This window comes from Carcharodon carcharias, chromosome 14, assembly GCF_017639515.1.
Source record: "Carcharodon carcharias isolate sCarCar2 chromosome 14, sCarCar2.pri, whole genome shotgun sequence".
Classification (NCBI taxonomy): Eukaryota; Metazoa; Chordata; class Chondrichthyes; order Lamniformes; family Lamnidae; genus Carcharodon; species Carcharodon carcharias.
The window spans coordinates 125,447,912-125,456,508 of NC_054480.1; positions in this window are offsets into that span (position 1 = coordinate 125,447,912).

Genomic DNA, 8,597 nt, shown 5'->3' on the forward strand with positions numbered 1-8,597 from the left:
GAACTTTCAAGAGTAAATTGGTAAATACTTAAAAAAAAAACTGACAGGGTTATGGAGAAAAAGGGGAGTAGGGCTAATTGGGTAGACCTTTCAAGGCCATAAGAAGCATGAAGGGCCGAATGGCCTCCTTCTGTGCTGTAAGATTCTACAAACAACTGCAACTTCCAAATTGCGACAAGTGGATTTCTGCTGAATTGAGAGTGACTGAGGCACTGCCTGGATTTAAGTTTACATTTATCGGTCAACACCACCTAAGAAACAGATGGCTTGATCATTATCACATTGTTGTTTGCGGAGTCTTGCTGTGCATACACTGGCCACCATGCTCCTACATTACAACAGTGACTACACTACAACAAAGTACTTCATCGGCTGAAAACACTCTGATGTGCTGAAGGCTGCTGTAGAAATGTAAGTCTGTCTTTCTTTTCTCTTTAACTGGAATGAACCTGGTTCACTATGGCCCTCGTCACCCAAGGAGGGCCCTGGCTTTGGTTCCCCTACCTTTCACCCTTTTTGGGAAGGGATCTGGCCTGCACCTGAAACATCTCCCCCTTAAAGATCACCCATTGTTCGGCATGTCCGATCTGCATGTAGATCCCTTCTCATCCCACGGAAATTAGCCCACTTCCAATTTAGACATCCTACCTTAGATTGTTCCTTGCTGACAGGTTTTTAAAAATAAATTAGCAATTCATTTAGTTTTGTAACATTCAACAAACCCACATAACAGTGACCCTCAGAAACCATCAGCTTATCTTAAAAGTGTACTGCTTCCAACCTGTGCACAGCCAGCAATGGAGGAGGTAACATCTAGTTGGTTCCATCAGGCTGCAAACCTGACATCCGACCAACCCGCAGCTACTAGCCCTGCTTTCCAAATGATCTGACTGGCCAGCAACATACATCTTCAAAAGGTGCATCACCATTTAAACTGACCCCCGTGCTCACAAGATTATTACTCACTATTAATTTTTTATGATGATTTAATGACTCCCAAATTGGCTGCTGAGAACTGACTGATTCATTGATTTTCTGGCATTTTGATTATTGTCATTAATATTTCATTGATGTTTGAAATGTAACATCTGCATATATTTTAATAAAACTCAATGTAAAAACACAAAGCTTTGCTCCTATTTCCATTACGCTTCAAACGTCACATTGACATTTCTGTGTTGCTTTTCAAAGAATATTACATAAAGAAACAGAAGCAGTGATTTATTGCTGGATGCAGAATATCTGTCGTCTCTCAGTGACTTGCCTCATCATGCGTCACAAATGTAGAATGAGGGCTGGGTGTAACCTGCAGCCTGCACTCTGACATCATCCAGTGTTTACTTTACAGCAAGCAAAACGTGAGGTCTTAAAGGGACACCTTAGTAACAGAATAATACATTGTTAACACCTGGTGCAACAGGGCCCTTGTAAAACTGCACACTGTCCAACACGTTTGAGGAATGCTAGAGGAGTTTCACTAGCAAAATAATTAACATATAAACTCACCCATTGTCACCTTTAGCACCAACAAATGTCCCAAGCTGCTTCTCAATTTGTTACAGATGGAACTGAATCTTAAATTGCTAAACTGCAGCCGAAAGCTAACACTACCACACCCTTCCTAGTCTCCCACAAAGCTGACAGGGATATGATGGGCCGAATGGCATCCTTCTGTGCTGTGACCATTCTGTGGTTCATTTCACTGTTTTCTATTCAGCAATTTGCAGGATATTTAACATACTGACTGCGACTGGCTTTTTCTGGTGGGTCCCTCTCCCACTTTCCCATTTTTTGCAGCTTTCCTGTTCACTGCTCAGTTTTTAGTTGTGAGAAAGGGACCGCAGCCGAAATTATTTCCTCTTTCCAGATGCTGACCAGTTTTACGTTTCCAACACTTTCTGCTTTTACAGCAAGTTGTGCAATTCCTCAATCAGATCCAACACTGCCTTAGCAGCAGAATACTACATCATGCATAGCCTTCCTGTCCTGAGTGAGCTGACTTATTGAGAGCAATTCCAGGGGTTATCTGCTAGCAGCAGGCCCACAATGTCCCATTACAGGCATCATGCTTTGTCACACATGAAAACAAATGTTAAAGAGAGATAGCTGGTCATTGGCCAAGAGCTTAAAAGTTAAAAGTGCATCAGCAGCTAATGTGTGGCTACAGTTACCCAGATACATCAGCAGCTGAGGGATAAATACTGACTGCAACACAGGGGACAAATTGCTTGCTGTTATTGAGAAGGCAACGTGGGATCTTACTCATCCACCTGAGAGGGCAGGTGAGGCCTTGGTTTAATCTGAAAGACAACACCTCCAACAATGCAGCACTCTGTCAGTACTGCACTGGGAGTTTCAGCCTCAATTATTTGCTCGAGTCTCTGGCAAGAGGCTTGAATCCACAAGTCTTCTGACTCAGAAGTGAGAGAGAGCTGCTCACTGAGCCACAGCTGACAAACAAGTGTTCAGAGAAATCTTAAAAATACTTTTTTAAAAAATGCCCTCATGATTTTTCTCCATGGATGTCACTCACGGTAGTGCCCTGGAGATTAATCTTTAATTCCTGAAGACACCAGGACAATTCCTGAAAGGTGAATGACATTGAAGATGTTCCTGATGCTTCTCATCCCCAACCCCCAGGTCCATACATTCATTAAACCTAGCAGTCTAGCATTGGATGGACAATCCCAATGTTGGGGGGGTACAGCAGGTACAAGAACTTAAAGCGCCACTGCCCACATTACTGGGTGGGCCTTGGCTTCAGTTGGTAATGACTGCCCGGGTGAAGGAAGAGACATTCCAACAGTCTCCAGGATGGTGGAATCCAGCAACGAAGGGGTTAATTGGCCATTTGCCAAGTCTCCATGTTAACCCCTCTGCTCTATTGTTTATGCTCTTGATGACTAACCCAAGGTGGGTGAGGGGCAGCTCAGTGTCTACAGCAGTCCCAAAGTGCTCAGACTTTACATATGCAAGCCAGGGTTGCCATGGAGACGAGGCCTAAATCTGCAAGTTGACCTGTGCGGCAGACTGGCTTCTGAAACAGTCAGCTCATACTTCACAGAATCTCATTAACTCAGCAGAGACTGCGATCTGAGTTATGTATGCAAATATATTCTATAGATGCATACATACATATATATCTATAAATATACATATTATGTATATATATATATATATATATATATATATATACACACACACATAGATCCTAAAGAAAAGGCAGCACTCAATACTACAAAACAAAGCTAAAATACTAAAAGGAAACAAACACTGCTTTTTCTGCTCGAATTGAAATATTAAGCTTATTCTAAACAGAATCCTTGAATTTGTACACTCTCATAATGTCTGTAAAATATTTGCAATGCCCGGCTGTCATATATATTTAGACAGGGTGAAAAAATCTCCTCAGACAGCAGCTCTCCTTGTTATTCCCCCCAAGCCTGTGCTAACTACAGACACGGACAAGTTACTAACGTCACTCTAAACCCCCACTCCTTCAACCTCTCATCATCGGACAGTCAAATCTATGACTCATTCAGAAAATAAACGCAAGTGGAGGTGACCTCATTGCAACCCCTGGGCCCTGGCAGCAGGCAGGAGTACACCAGAGGTTGCCAACTCTCCAGGAATGTCCTGGAGTCTCTGTAAATTAAAGAATAATCTCCTGGACGCTGTTGAGACTAAAGCCCAGGGGAATAAGGGGAATAAACAAAATAATTTTCTTTTAGTACTTTTGTCGATTAGTTGTAAAAATCTTGGTAATGGGGGCTGGGGAAAGGCAGTTTGACTCAGAGTCAAGAACCACCCAGTCATCCTCCTTGCCTTCTGATCGGCCACAGGAAGGTGGGAGGCTGTGAGGATGGGCAGTGTGCCAGGGGACGAATGGGGAACAGGGCAGGTTGGCTGGAGGTCATGTGATGGAATATTTTCAGTCAGTGTTGGCAACCTCTGGAGAAAACGTTGATCTCCCACACTGCTCTTCAATAATGTCTCCCTAGTGCCCCTCTGGCAGTGGATGGCAAGTGTGTTTTGCTCCACTTGGTGGGCAAGCTCTCTAAACAGAAGGTTGTGGGTTCGAGCTCCATGCCGGAGACCTGAGCCCATAATTCGGGCTCACACTTCCAAATACAGTACAGAGGGAGTGCTCTACTGTTGGAGGTGCTGTCTGTTGAGGCCCCCTTCTGTCGTCTCAGGTGGATGTAAAAGATCCTCTGGCAACGATTTCCAAAGAAGATCAGAGGAGTTCTCCCTGGTGTCCTGAACAATATTTATCCCTGTATCAACTAAAAGAGAAGTTGTGTCCATTACCATGTTGCTGTTTATGTGACCTTGCTGTGTGCGAATTAGCTACTGCAGTCCCTCGGTACTGCATTGGGAGATTCAGCTGAGATTAAATAGTCAAGTCTCTAGAGGACGACAAATTTCTCCTCCCATGCAAATGGTGAGGAAACATGAGAGAGGGAGGGAGGAAGAGAGAAAAGAAATGAGTATATGTGAGATGGAAAGAGAAAAGGAATGGGAGGAAAGCAGGCAGGCAGATACAAAGAGGGACACCAGCAGAGAAGGAGATAAAGAAAGAGAGAGTGGCACAACATGACAGTCAGGGAGATTCCACGTGCACAGAGGGGAACTGGCACACATACAAAGGGACACACAAACAGACAATTGCAAACACACAAAGGACACGCTGACATGCACAGAAGGACACATACATTCAAAGGGCCTCACATGCACAGGAACTTATGTACAGACACAAACACTAATGGGTCACTGTTTAAAAATAAGGGGTCGCCCATTTAAAACAGAGGTGAGGAGAATTTTTTTCTCTCAGAGGGTCATGTGTCTTTGGAACTTTTCCTCAAAAGGCAGTGGAAGCAGAGTCTTTGAATATTTTAAGGCAGAGGTAGATAGATTCTTGATAAACAAGGAGGTGAAAACTATCAGGGTTAGGCAGGAGGTTGCGATCAGATCAGCCATGATCTTATTGAATGGAGGAACAGGCTTGAGGGGCCGAGGGGCCTACTCCTGCTCCTAATTCATATGTTCATATTCACCACAGACACAAACACACAAAGAGGGAGATTGAGGCACACAGACAGAGAAAAAGGGAGACAGAAAGAAACAGAAAGGGATATAACAAGAGAGGGAGATACAGAGAACTCAAAGTAACAGTCAGAGCCTAACGGAGATACAGGTAAATGAAATGGCAGATATAAAAAAAAACAAAAAAAAGAGAGGAAGAGCCAAAGAGAAAATAGATAGAAAACAATAGAGACAGTAACAAAGTGCAACACACTGAGAGAGAATGTCCGAGAGAGAGACACAGACACAGGAGACAACAACAATAACCTGTGTTTATATACTGTCCAAGCAGAGCAAAAAGGCAGGTGGAGACAGAGTGAGAGACAGGAGAATGATTATAAATGAGCAAAGCACACTGAAATAGAGATTAATACTGACCAGGAACTACTGAACTGCAAAACTAATGACAGTTTTGTGAGAGTCTGAAGAGTGACACCCGACTCTGAGCTGCAGAGACATCACCCGCACAGTGTCAAACATTCCAGCTGTTGGGCCTCTTTCATTTGGAGAGTTTTTTGCCTGAATATTTAGAACAATCTCTTTAAGTATTTATGGAACAGCATCTGGGAGACATGAAACCAAATGCAGCCACGCAAATTGACAGGATTCACAAGGAGAAAAGCAAGTGAACAAACACAGACTAGATGCCATCACATTTTCACAAGCTCCCACGTGGCACAGTGAGCAGTAACACCAGCTGGTGTGGCACTGACAGAATGATGTAAGGGTATGCATAGTCAGACAAAATGGGACAGAGAGAGTGTGAGAGAGAAAGAAAGAGTGTGTGTGTGTGTGTGTGTGTGAGTGTGGGCAGAAACTTTCCCTTGTCAGGCAGGTGCATGCCTGACCAAAACAAGAGTAAAATAGTGCACCATGACGTCGGGCACTCTCGCAATATTTTGCTCAGCAGACACGCGCAAGAAGTGTCAGCGCGCCCGCCAACAATTAAGAGGCCGACTAAGGCCCTTAATCAATTAATTAAATCGGATTTTTCACTAACCATCCAACCATTCAGTTGGCGGGCAGGAGAATAGGCCAAGTGGCCTTTGCATTTTTTGCAAAACCTCATCCATTGGCCAGTTTCGACCAGTGGGATGAGGTTTCGCAAAAAATCCAAAGGCCGCTTGGCCTTTTCGCCTGCCCGCCAACCGTAAGGCAGATACCAGCACCCTCAGTGGGCTAGATCATCGGCTAGAATGTAGGTGCATATTAGTGAGGGGACTTCACACTTGCTTGAGGCAGGGAGTGCCCAGGGTGCTGGCAGTTGGAGGGCTGCTGGAGACCAGGAACATGCTCAGGCGATGACAGATGATGAGTCTCTGGAGTCATCCATTAGGCAGCAGATTCTGGGTGTCCAGCGGGATGTGCGGGAGGGTCTGGCGGAGATCCATGAGGGTCTGTGTGCCACGGTCTTCGTTGTGGAGGAGTCCATGTGGAGCATCAGCACTGCATTGACCCTCTTGGGCGAGCGCACTGCCTCCTCCATGGAGAGAGTGGCGATTCTCATGGAGAGGCAGCTCCAGGGATAGAATCAGGGGTTCCTGGGGTTGCGCTCGGACCTGCAGCCCTCACACAGACACTGAGCTCAGGTGGCCAGTGCCAGTGTGGGAGATGGATGAGGCACCAAGTATCCCAGCTCAGTGCCCATCCATCAATGATGAGCAGGGAGGTCCAAGGCGACCTCACGTTGGTGGATGAGCTGCTTGTCGTCTCTGCGGGCTCCTCTCAGGGCGCTCTGGGTGATGGTAGCAGCTCCTCCGCCCCTCTGCCAGTGACCGTGGCATCTGATGAGGCTGCAATGACTGGGGAGATGCCAGCTGTGGCAGTGGCCACTCCCTCCCAGGCAGGGCCAGCACAGGCTCCATGGGCAAGAGGACGACCGCCAAGGTCATTAAGACCAACAGGACAGTGGAGTCAACGGGCTGCCCCCAATGCCGGTGCCAGCGAGGTGGGGGGCACCAGGACATAGCACTCACAAACATAAGTTAAGGGCACCATGAGCACAAGAGGGACTGTTCACTTGGTGATCTTCTGTTGTGTAATGTTTTGTTTATGTTTTCTGGTCTAAGAATGAAGATCAGAGAAGATGATGTTAATTTTTTGGATTGTCAAAATGAGATAAATTTTGTTTTTCTCCCAAAGACCCTGAGTATGCTTCACCTTTTTATTTTTTGGTGCAGGATACGCCAGTGTGTAATGCTGGATGTGAGTGGCTCTAAACTTTATTACACAGTCACTGAGTGTTCCTTGGGTGCAAATGAAATGGTCCTTTCAGACATCCAGGATGGAGACAGCAGCCCCAGCATGAGGTGGAAGCTGATCTTTGGCAGCCTAGCTAAGGGAGCATTGGATCAAGGTGTCCTCGCTTCCCTGATGGATCCAGAGGTTTCCACACCCTCAATGTTCTCCTCACCGTGCTCCTCTTCTGACTCACCACTGGATTCATCCTCTGTGGCCTGTGAAGCTGCCTCAAGATCCTCTTCCTCCAGTGGGTCCCCCCTTGCCAGTGCCAGATTGTGGAGAGCACAGCATGGAACCACTATCAGTGACACCCACTCTGGGGGGTACTGTGGTGCTCCCTCTGAACAGTCCAGATATCGGAAGCGCATCTACAGAAGACCTACCACTGGCCTTGTGGATCCATGGCTCCTAGTATAACTCTGCTCTGCCTCTGTTCTTGGGTGGTGGAGACGTGTCATAAGCCATTGAAGAACCTCAGCTCCAGGGAGTGTCTCAGGATATAAGCATCATGGGAGCTGCCTGGGTACCTTGTACAGAATTGCAGAATCTGCATCCTCTGATCACACACTATCTGCACGTTCATGGAGTGGAATCCCTTCCTGTTGTCAAAGATACCCGGCTGACCCACTGGCGCCTTGATGTCCACATGTGCAGTCGATGTCACCCTGGACGTGGGTAACCCAGCAATCGCTGCAAAGCCTCTGGCTCGCTCCAACCGGCTGGCCTCGTCCATAGGGTAAAGAGTAAAGGTCAGTGGCCACCTGAATAGAGCTTCTGTCACCAGCTTGATGCAACTGTGGACAGCTGATTGGGAGACTCCACACAGATCCCCCACTGATTCCTGGAAAGAGCTGGAGGCATAGACTTTGAGGGCCACTGTGACCTTCAGAGCCACTGGCATGGGGTGTCCACCCACACAGTCAGAGCTGATCTCAGGGCCGATCATCTGACAAATGGAGGTCACTGTTTCCCTTGAGAGGCGAAGCCTCCTTCGGCATTGCACCTCGGACATATTGAGGTAGCTGCATTGCTGCCTGTAAACCCTGGCAGCAGGATAGTGGCATCTACTGCGGCCCCTTCCACCTTGGACTACCTGCTGGCCCTGCACCCCTTGTGCCTGCGCCTCTCCTCCCACAGGTCCCTCCCCTGGAGGCTGCATTGGTACACCTTGCCCCCTCTCCCTTCTGCCCCTCTCTTCCTCCTCAGAGGAGGTGCCACCAGTGGAGGGCACAATCCCCATTACCAGGGTAAGGAAAGGCTGTCTGATACCC